Here is an 8,124-nt window from a genome sequence, read left to right as displayed (position 1 = left end):
TGCAAAATTGCTCTTTTGTACAGTAGTGTACAAATATCTGTTTAAGGCCCTACTTTTATTTCCTTGGGGTATATTTCTTTAATACTTTACCAATGTTCTTTAAAAAAAATTATTGAGGTATAATTCGCAAAAATAACTCAAAGATTTTATAAGTTTTGACAAGTACATACTCCTGTGTAATTAGTACTAGATTAATGATACAGGATGTACTCATCCATTCAGAATGGCTTTCCTTGTTTATTTTTGGTCATTTTCTTTTCCATCCTTAACTTGAGCCAATCACTGACCTACTTACTGTCAGTATATAGAAAGTAGGCTTTACTTCCTAGAATTTACTATAATGTAGGACGAATACTTTTAAGATTCATCCATATTGTTTTACCTCACTCTCCATTTCTAAGTAGTATCCTACTGTAAGGATATAATTCAGTTTGTTTCTCCAATCAAACAGTAATGGACATTTGTTCTTTCCAGGGTTATCCTGAATACAACTGCTATGAACATATTTTTATTCTCTTGGATAAATATTGAGGAGCGAAATTCTGAGTTGTATTTATAATAAACTCCTAGCAAGTTTTCCAAGTGGTTATATGCCTCATTACATTGCAAAGAAGATCATATTAAAATTCCAATTGCTCAACATTCTAATGACCTATTTGTTTGAACAGTCTTTTAGTTTTAGAAACTTTAGTGATGTAGTGATATCTCATATAGTTTTCATTTGCAGATCTTGTGTATTTTTATTTACTTAAATTCTCTAGTCATTAATGCCATTGAGCATATTTTCATGGGCTTATTCACCATCTGTATATTTTCTTCAGTAAAGCATCACTTCAGATGTGTTGCCCATAGTTACTGGGTTTTTTATTTTAGGGTTGAGGTGGAGTAATTTTTTACATGCTCAATTTAAATCTTTTTTGAATAATTATTTTGCAAATATTTTCTCTAGCTTATGGATTATTTTTTCTTTCATGAACACAGTCTTTGGTGAGCAAAAGTTTCAAATTGTGATGAAGTCCAATTTATGGATTTTTTAAAATTTATATTTTTTTGTAACAAAGCATTTTTTCTAAATCCAGAGTCACTAGGATTTATTTTCGCTTTCTTCCTCCAGTTTCATAGTTTTAGTATTTACATTTAGGTCTATAATCCATTTTGGTATTTTTATAACCTGAGTAATTATTAGGTTTTAAAATACACATAATAATATCAATTAAAGCTACATGAGAATTTATTTACTTGCCACTTCAAAATCATAGGGCTATAAGTACAAACCCAAGAGTAGTTTTAAGACAGATGCTTATAAATGCATTTTATGAGTTCATGAAAAATGTTCTGCAATATTAACTACACTCTGGGGACATCCATTACTCACCTTCTGCCCTAGAACACTCTCAGCAAATAAAATCCAGGTTGGTTCTCTTAGACTGTGAGATGGAATTTAAAGAATAGGGTGTTATTAGGCAGGACTGTTGGGGTCAACAATTGTGGAAGACTAGAAATTAGATAAAGTAGGAAAAGCTGAGCTGTGATGAAGATGAGATACCAGACGTGGCCATTTAGAACTCTCAACCTAAAATGGTCCTAAGTTTCTGGGATGAATTGGTCAAAAGGTTTTATCCACACTTGACTCAGTTGCTGGATGAGAACTATCATAGGCAGTGGGGCTGGCTACAATTCAGACAATTCCTGAAGGGGATGACAAAAACATGGGCAGCAGGGTTGATTAACCCTTCCTTGGATAGACAGGTAGGCAGTGTATCTTCATGTTCAGTCTACCTATTATTGCTCTGATCTACATTTTCAGGAACATTTGCAGTGTATTCCTCCAGGCTTCTATCCGGCTTCTGTTCTAAGAAAAGAAAGCATGGTGGAATAGTCTTCTTACCTATTGCTGAAGCTGGCCCCCAGTTTACAGCTGATACTCATAATGTCCCTACCGAATTGTTCAATCTAAATTCCTCTTGCCATTATCTGACCCTGTACTACCAAACTTGGTTGTTTGATGCATTTTTGACAATGAAAGCTCTTGATTTTAGCATAAAGACCTTCACATATTACCTGTTCCTTTTTACCCATATGTACTTCTTTCTGCCAGATCACTTGTCTCTGATCTTTTTTTTCCCCTAAGATTCTGATTAGCTAGTCAGACTCCTTGGCACTCACTACCCATGAGTCCTTCTTTATATCTGCTCATCTAAGGTCAATTCTTTTAGCATATAAGGAGGACCAGGCACACTGTCCCAAACTCTGCTAATAGGGAGGATTTTCTTGCTCCTACTTACTGAGTTAATTCATCTGTGAACTATGTTGGCATTTTATGCACCATCATCTAGTCCTCAATGAATCCCTTGTGAGTCAGGGGGTGAGCTGAAGAATAGATATTGGTAGAGGACAGAAATCTGGGATATCTGAGTTGGAGGAACCAGACACAGACAAGATTCAGCTCCCAATGAGAAATTCTAGCCATATGGTCATTTGGTGTTTCATAGTCAGGACTTTAATTTGTACTGTGGCTCAATATCATTGGAAGAGCTGAATTCCAAAAGGTGTATATTCTCCACTGGAAATCCTGTGGCTTCTCCAGTGTCCCCAAGGGCTACGTGCTATGATTTTTCCTACTGGGGTATCCCATAATTCTATAAGTTTATCCCCACCCCATCACCAGTGATGATCACTAATACAAGAAAGTGTATCGGCACAAGTGGAAGGGTGCAACTTGAACTGACAATAGACTTTCTGGAATGTTTTGTTTATTTAGGGACATCTTTGATTTGATTTGCATTTTAACACTTATTCCAAACACTGCAGAGAAGGGTCTGAACAAATGCTTCCACAATGCAACAGTTCTAGCTGAGTTGTCAGGGAGACAACTGAAATGGATTCTAGGGTTATTCCTGAGGATGCTTTCTGTTCTTGCCAGATTTGAAGTGGTTATATTTATAATGGATATACTCATTGTGTGTGTGTGTATTTAATAGAATTAGAGCAAAGAGAGGATTATGAAGGAAAGAGTACGGGGCTAATTGAAAGTCCTCCTAATTAGGTGTTTGTTCAAGCTACCAACTTGTAATGAGTCATTCTTTTGCATTTCTACTTAAAGAGGCAAGACTGAGCTCAGGTCTTCCAGTACAACAGTTCCACACACTACACATTAATAAATATAAAGTAAAAATATGGGTATGATGGATATGTGAAACATACAATTACCTTTCCTTGTGAGAACAAGAAAATATATCCTATTTCTTTAGTTTAAGAGAAAAATCAGAATTTTTAGAACTTGAAGACAACTTAGCTATCACCTAGTTCAATCTCTTCATTTTATAAGTGAGGAAAATCTTTTATCTTATTGACTTTTTCAATAAGGCCATGAAACATTTTGTTGTTTATAAGTTAGTAAATGTAACCATATGCTTTTATAAGTTTCTTTTATGATTTTGGCCAGCAATGATGAAATTAGTATGTTTTGATCTTTGTGCAAGTTGTTCAGAAAGAACTTAAAAGACGTATTTAGGAAAATCCAAGTGCTGAAACATTTAAGATATGCTTTGTGGTCTCAGTTTTGTGTGATTGTCAGCCAGGAAGTTTTTTGATTAAGGTGGCTTGCCAATTCCCTGCCACATACTTTATTTATTACACTAATGGGGATTTCCTATTTGAGATGTTAAAGACAAAATGTTACTAATATTATTTCACTTAAAATAATTGACACATATCAATTGATGCATTCTAATAAATTAAAATCAAGGTTAAGACTGAAATACATAAAGACATACAGGCATTTTATTGATATACCTTACTGAAATAAACTAGATTTTGTAATATTAGAGAGTTCTCACTCATTATTGGTAAGGAGACTTGAAGCAGGATGTTACTGAATTCATGGATTCACTATTGGGTATAATGTTTTGTAAGGATGAAATGATTGTTAACAAGGACTCAATTTTGTTGGGTTAAAATGACAACTAGAATCCCATAGTTATGTACACAAATTTTAGAACTTTATGATTTCCCCAAGACTATAAAGAAAGGTAGGTTCTAAGTGTCTAGTAAAGAATATAAATGCAGGTAAATTAACAAACCCTTTAGCAACTAATTTTAATTGGATAGTAAAAACAGAAACAAATTATGCCTTTGTAATTTGTAAAATTAAATTTTAAAAGTACAGACTACATTTAGTTCTATGAAGGAAAGGAACCAGGTACTATATGACATACCAGAGAAATGTCTTCTCTAGTTGAGACAATCACTAAAATACTTTCTGGAGGACAAATAAGCAACAAAGAATTTGTGCAATTTGTTGTGGGAGGCAGGATATGTATGTATAATAATCTAGACAATCCAGGAAAAATCATAAAAAGGACTTGTACTTGGGAGAGCACGTGATATGTTCAAGGAACTAATTGAAGGTCAGGATGACCAGAGTGCTGTTATAGTGAGGACATGCAAAGCATGAGATGAGAATAAAGAAGCTCACGTCAGGGACCACATTTTGTAGAGCCTTAAGGGCCAAAATGAGTTCACTGAGTCTTATTTCAGTGCAGTGAAGGTCATAGGATTTTAAGAGAACAACACCATTTCGTCAACATTTTAAAAGACCACATTGACGACAATGTAAACATTGGGTTGGGTTGGGGTAAGAGTGGAAGAAGATAAATATTGTTAGAAGATAATTGCATTAGTCCAGGTAAGATTTGGAGTTGCTTGGACTATGATGTTAGTAAAAATGGAGCAGTTGGATTCAATGTATTTCAATTTCAAGAACTGGTAGACTTTAGTAATATATTAAGTGTGGGGATAAGCGAGTCATGTGTCAAAATGACTCTCCAAAAGCTGGGCAGATATTTGGCTTGGGCTTGGCAAATGGGAGGGAGACTAGTGATGGTGTCATTTATTGGAATAATATAAGTCTGGCAAAGAAACATTTTGGGAGAAATTGAAGTATCAGTGCAAGAAATGTTAATTTTGTGATGCAAGTGAGATTATCACGTGGCTATGTCAAGGGTTAGATGTATTATTTCGAACTTATTGACATGTCAATGGTAGAGAGAGAAAAAAACCTAAAGCTTTGAGTCACATCTGATCAAGTAGAAGAGGAAAGGTTGCCTCACAGGAAGGGGAAAGATGCTAGATAAGAAAATTGGAAAAGTTGTAAGCAACACAGCTCTATAAAAGAGTTTTGCTGGAAGGAGGAAGCAATCAATTCTGTTGTGTGCTAATGAAAGTTCAGAAGAAAAGAAAGGAAAAGACTTCAAGAAGAGAGGCAGACTGGAGTGTAGGGATGACTGAGAGAAAAGGGAGAGGAGGAAATGGAGCAAAGAAGTATAGTCAACTGTGGAAGACTCCAATGGTTGGCTGTCCAATTTTACTAGAACCCCAGTTTATTTCCTCAATTTTACTAGAACCCCAGTTTTTCAATGGCATCTATGTGGCCAATCATACTAGCCTCATTCACTTTGCCTGGTTGTTGGCTTAACCATAAGCATTTTACACTTTCTGGCTGATACCGTTCTCCCAGTCTTAACTTAGAATAATATTAACATTCTAAAAAATATGTAATATGTTAACTTGAAACTTTTACTACTTAATAGCAATTTTAAAATTATTACAATTTATTTCTCACTTGCTATATGCCAGCCATTCTGCAATGTGTTCTACATATCATACTTCAACTAAACCCCCAATAATCTAGTGAAGCATAGTTATTCTTATTTTTCAGACAAGTTAATAGAGACTTAGAGAAGTTAAGTAAAATGTCCAATGTCCCATTCAGGTAAGCAGTACAAGCTGTGCCTTACTCACTCAGCCCCTCAGAATTGCTCATTTCCTACAGGATAGAACACACTTTCTACTGCCTCTCTTGAAGGGGTGTTTTACCCCTGTGCTCGTCTGCACTTGCCTGTTTTCTCCCTTGCTCAGACCTGCCCTTTTGATTCTATTGGCTTTCAGCCAACAATTACACTTAAAGATTAGATATGTTGATTTTACCAGGCCGACCCTACTGGAATGATAAGCTTTCCCTGAAGATATTGGGGGTGGGGGTTGGGCTGTTTAAAAGCTGGCCAAAATAAGAGGCATTAATTAAAGTCCTTTTTAAACCATATTTACATTAGACTAAATAGAAGAAACTCACTGTATTTTTATAATGTAGAAATATTACATAGAATTATATGCACTGACAGCCTGACTTATATTTAAGTGTTCTTTCTTGAAAATATTAAAATATAAAGTGTTTTTGAAGATGTAGTTAATTGGGGCGAAGTTATTCTAGTAGGAATCAGATAACTCTGCTTTTATTTAAGCACTACTACTCTGTGACTTGAGCAGGGCTCATAACTGTTTGGAAATTGTTTCCTCATCAGTAAAATGTACATTAAGACTGACTTGCTTTAACTTAAATTCAATTAAAAGAAAGTAAAATGTTTTCTGATCATGGAAAAATATTAATACAATTAGGACTAATTTGATGTCTGTGTTTTAATTTTTTTATAACTTTTATTTTATAACATGTTTCAGGTGTACACATTGTAAATCAATATTTGTATATACTTTATATGTTCACAAAATGAACAATTTTGGTCATCTATTTTGGTTCTATAAATGATAGAACAAATGTTTGACTACTAAGTATCATGTAAATAGCAGATAACTTCTGTAATACAAACATATGCAAACTATGCAAGTGGTAAGAAAGGAGGCTGGAGTTTGGTGGAAGCTAAGTTGGGTGGAGAGTATGAAAGATGTTAAACATGTATGAAAGCAGTGATATTTACAGTATGCCAACAGTGTGCTTATTGAAAGTTTCTAAGTATAGAAGAGATTTGATTATGTGTGCTTTAGTCATGATAGTGGTTTTGGATAAATTGGAAGAGGAAACATAGACATTAGGGAGGTTATCTTGCTCCTTCCAGAATTCAGAAGAGAATTGGTGCCCCAGGTAGGGCCATCCACACGGAGAGGAAGAAATGGTGCTACTGTTAACTATTGTGACTTAATAAGTCACCTTGAGCTAAGTGGCTGCAGCAAAGGATGATTTACTATTTCTCATCAATGTATGGGTTGACTAGATCTACTGCTGACTTGTTGGGGCACATTCCTGCGGTTGCAGTCAGATTATGACTGGAAATTCTGCACAGTTCAAGATGAACGATTCATCTTGAATGCTGGTGCTGGCTAAGCATTTCTTCTCTGCTCTATGTAACCTCACATTCTTGAGGCTAGACTCACTTGAGGATAGTAGAGGATATTATGGTAATGTCAAGACAAAGTTCTAGAAGGATGAGCACCAAAACACAAGTGCCCATTCAACCTCTATTTGTGTCATGTTTGCTGATGTCCCATTGGCCAAATCAAATCACAGTGGCCAACCTAGTGATGATGAGAAAAATGGCAAACAATTCATGTCAATTTTTCATCACCCACAAATGGTTTAAGGAATTTTGAAGGCAAAGCTGATGGTATTTGGTGGAAAATGAGATGTATGGGGGGAGAAAAGGAAGAGGGAAGATGGAAGAGGATTTAAGTGAAAAGTAGATAGTGGTATGTTCATTGGAGCAATAAATACAACAGGAAGATTTACTGAAGGTGAACAGGGGAAGTATAGTTGAGTATGAGGATGAGCTTGTTTATCTCAGTCCCAAATCTGTCCCAGCACGCTGGGACATATTAAGTAAATACTGGCCCCTTATGCTGATGCATCAATATAGGCAAATGAGTCTCTTCCACTTCAAGTCTGAGTTGATAAGCTGCTTCTGAGTCGGGCCTGGGACTGATGAGTCCTCACACTGAACCCTTTGAGAATTGTTTCTCAGATCTCTACAGTCTTGTGCATGCAAGCCCTGTTAGTTTTCAAAGCCGTCTTGAGCCAGAACTCTCCAGATTAAATGACTTTATGTCTACAGATCATTCTCCCAGAGTCTGGTGCTTGGTAAGCATTTAATACCTTGATTTTAATCATTTTAATTATAATCATAATGAGTTATGATCACTTTTTTTACTTGCCTACTGTGAAAGAGCCTCCAAGTTTTCTGTAAATGTTCATTCTCCACTTCTTCCTTATTAATATGATCCTAAATTTATTTATTTATATATTTTTAAAAGATTTATTTATTCATACAGAACTGG

The sequence above is a fragment of the Condylura cristata genome, unplaced genomic scaffold, assembly GCF_000260355.1.
Source record: "Condylura cristata isolate star-nosed mole 26May11 unplaced genomic scaffold, ConCri1.0 scaffold00014, whole genome shotgun sequence".
Taxonomy (NCBI): Eukaryota; Metazoa; Chordata; class Mammalia; order Eulipotyphla; family Talpidae; genus Condylura; species Condylura cristata.
Note: the sequence above shows the minus strand (reverse complement) of the source record.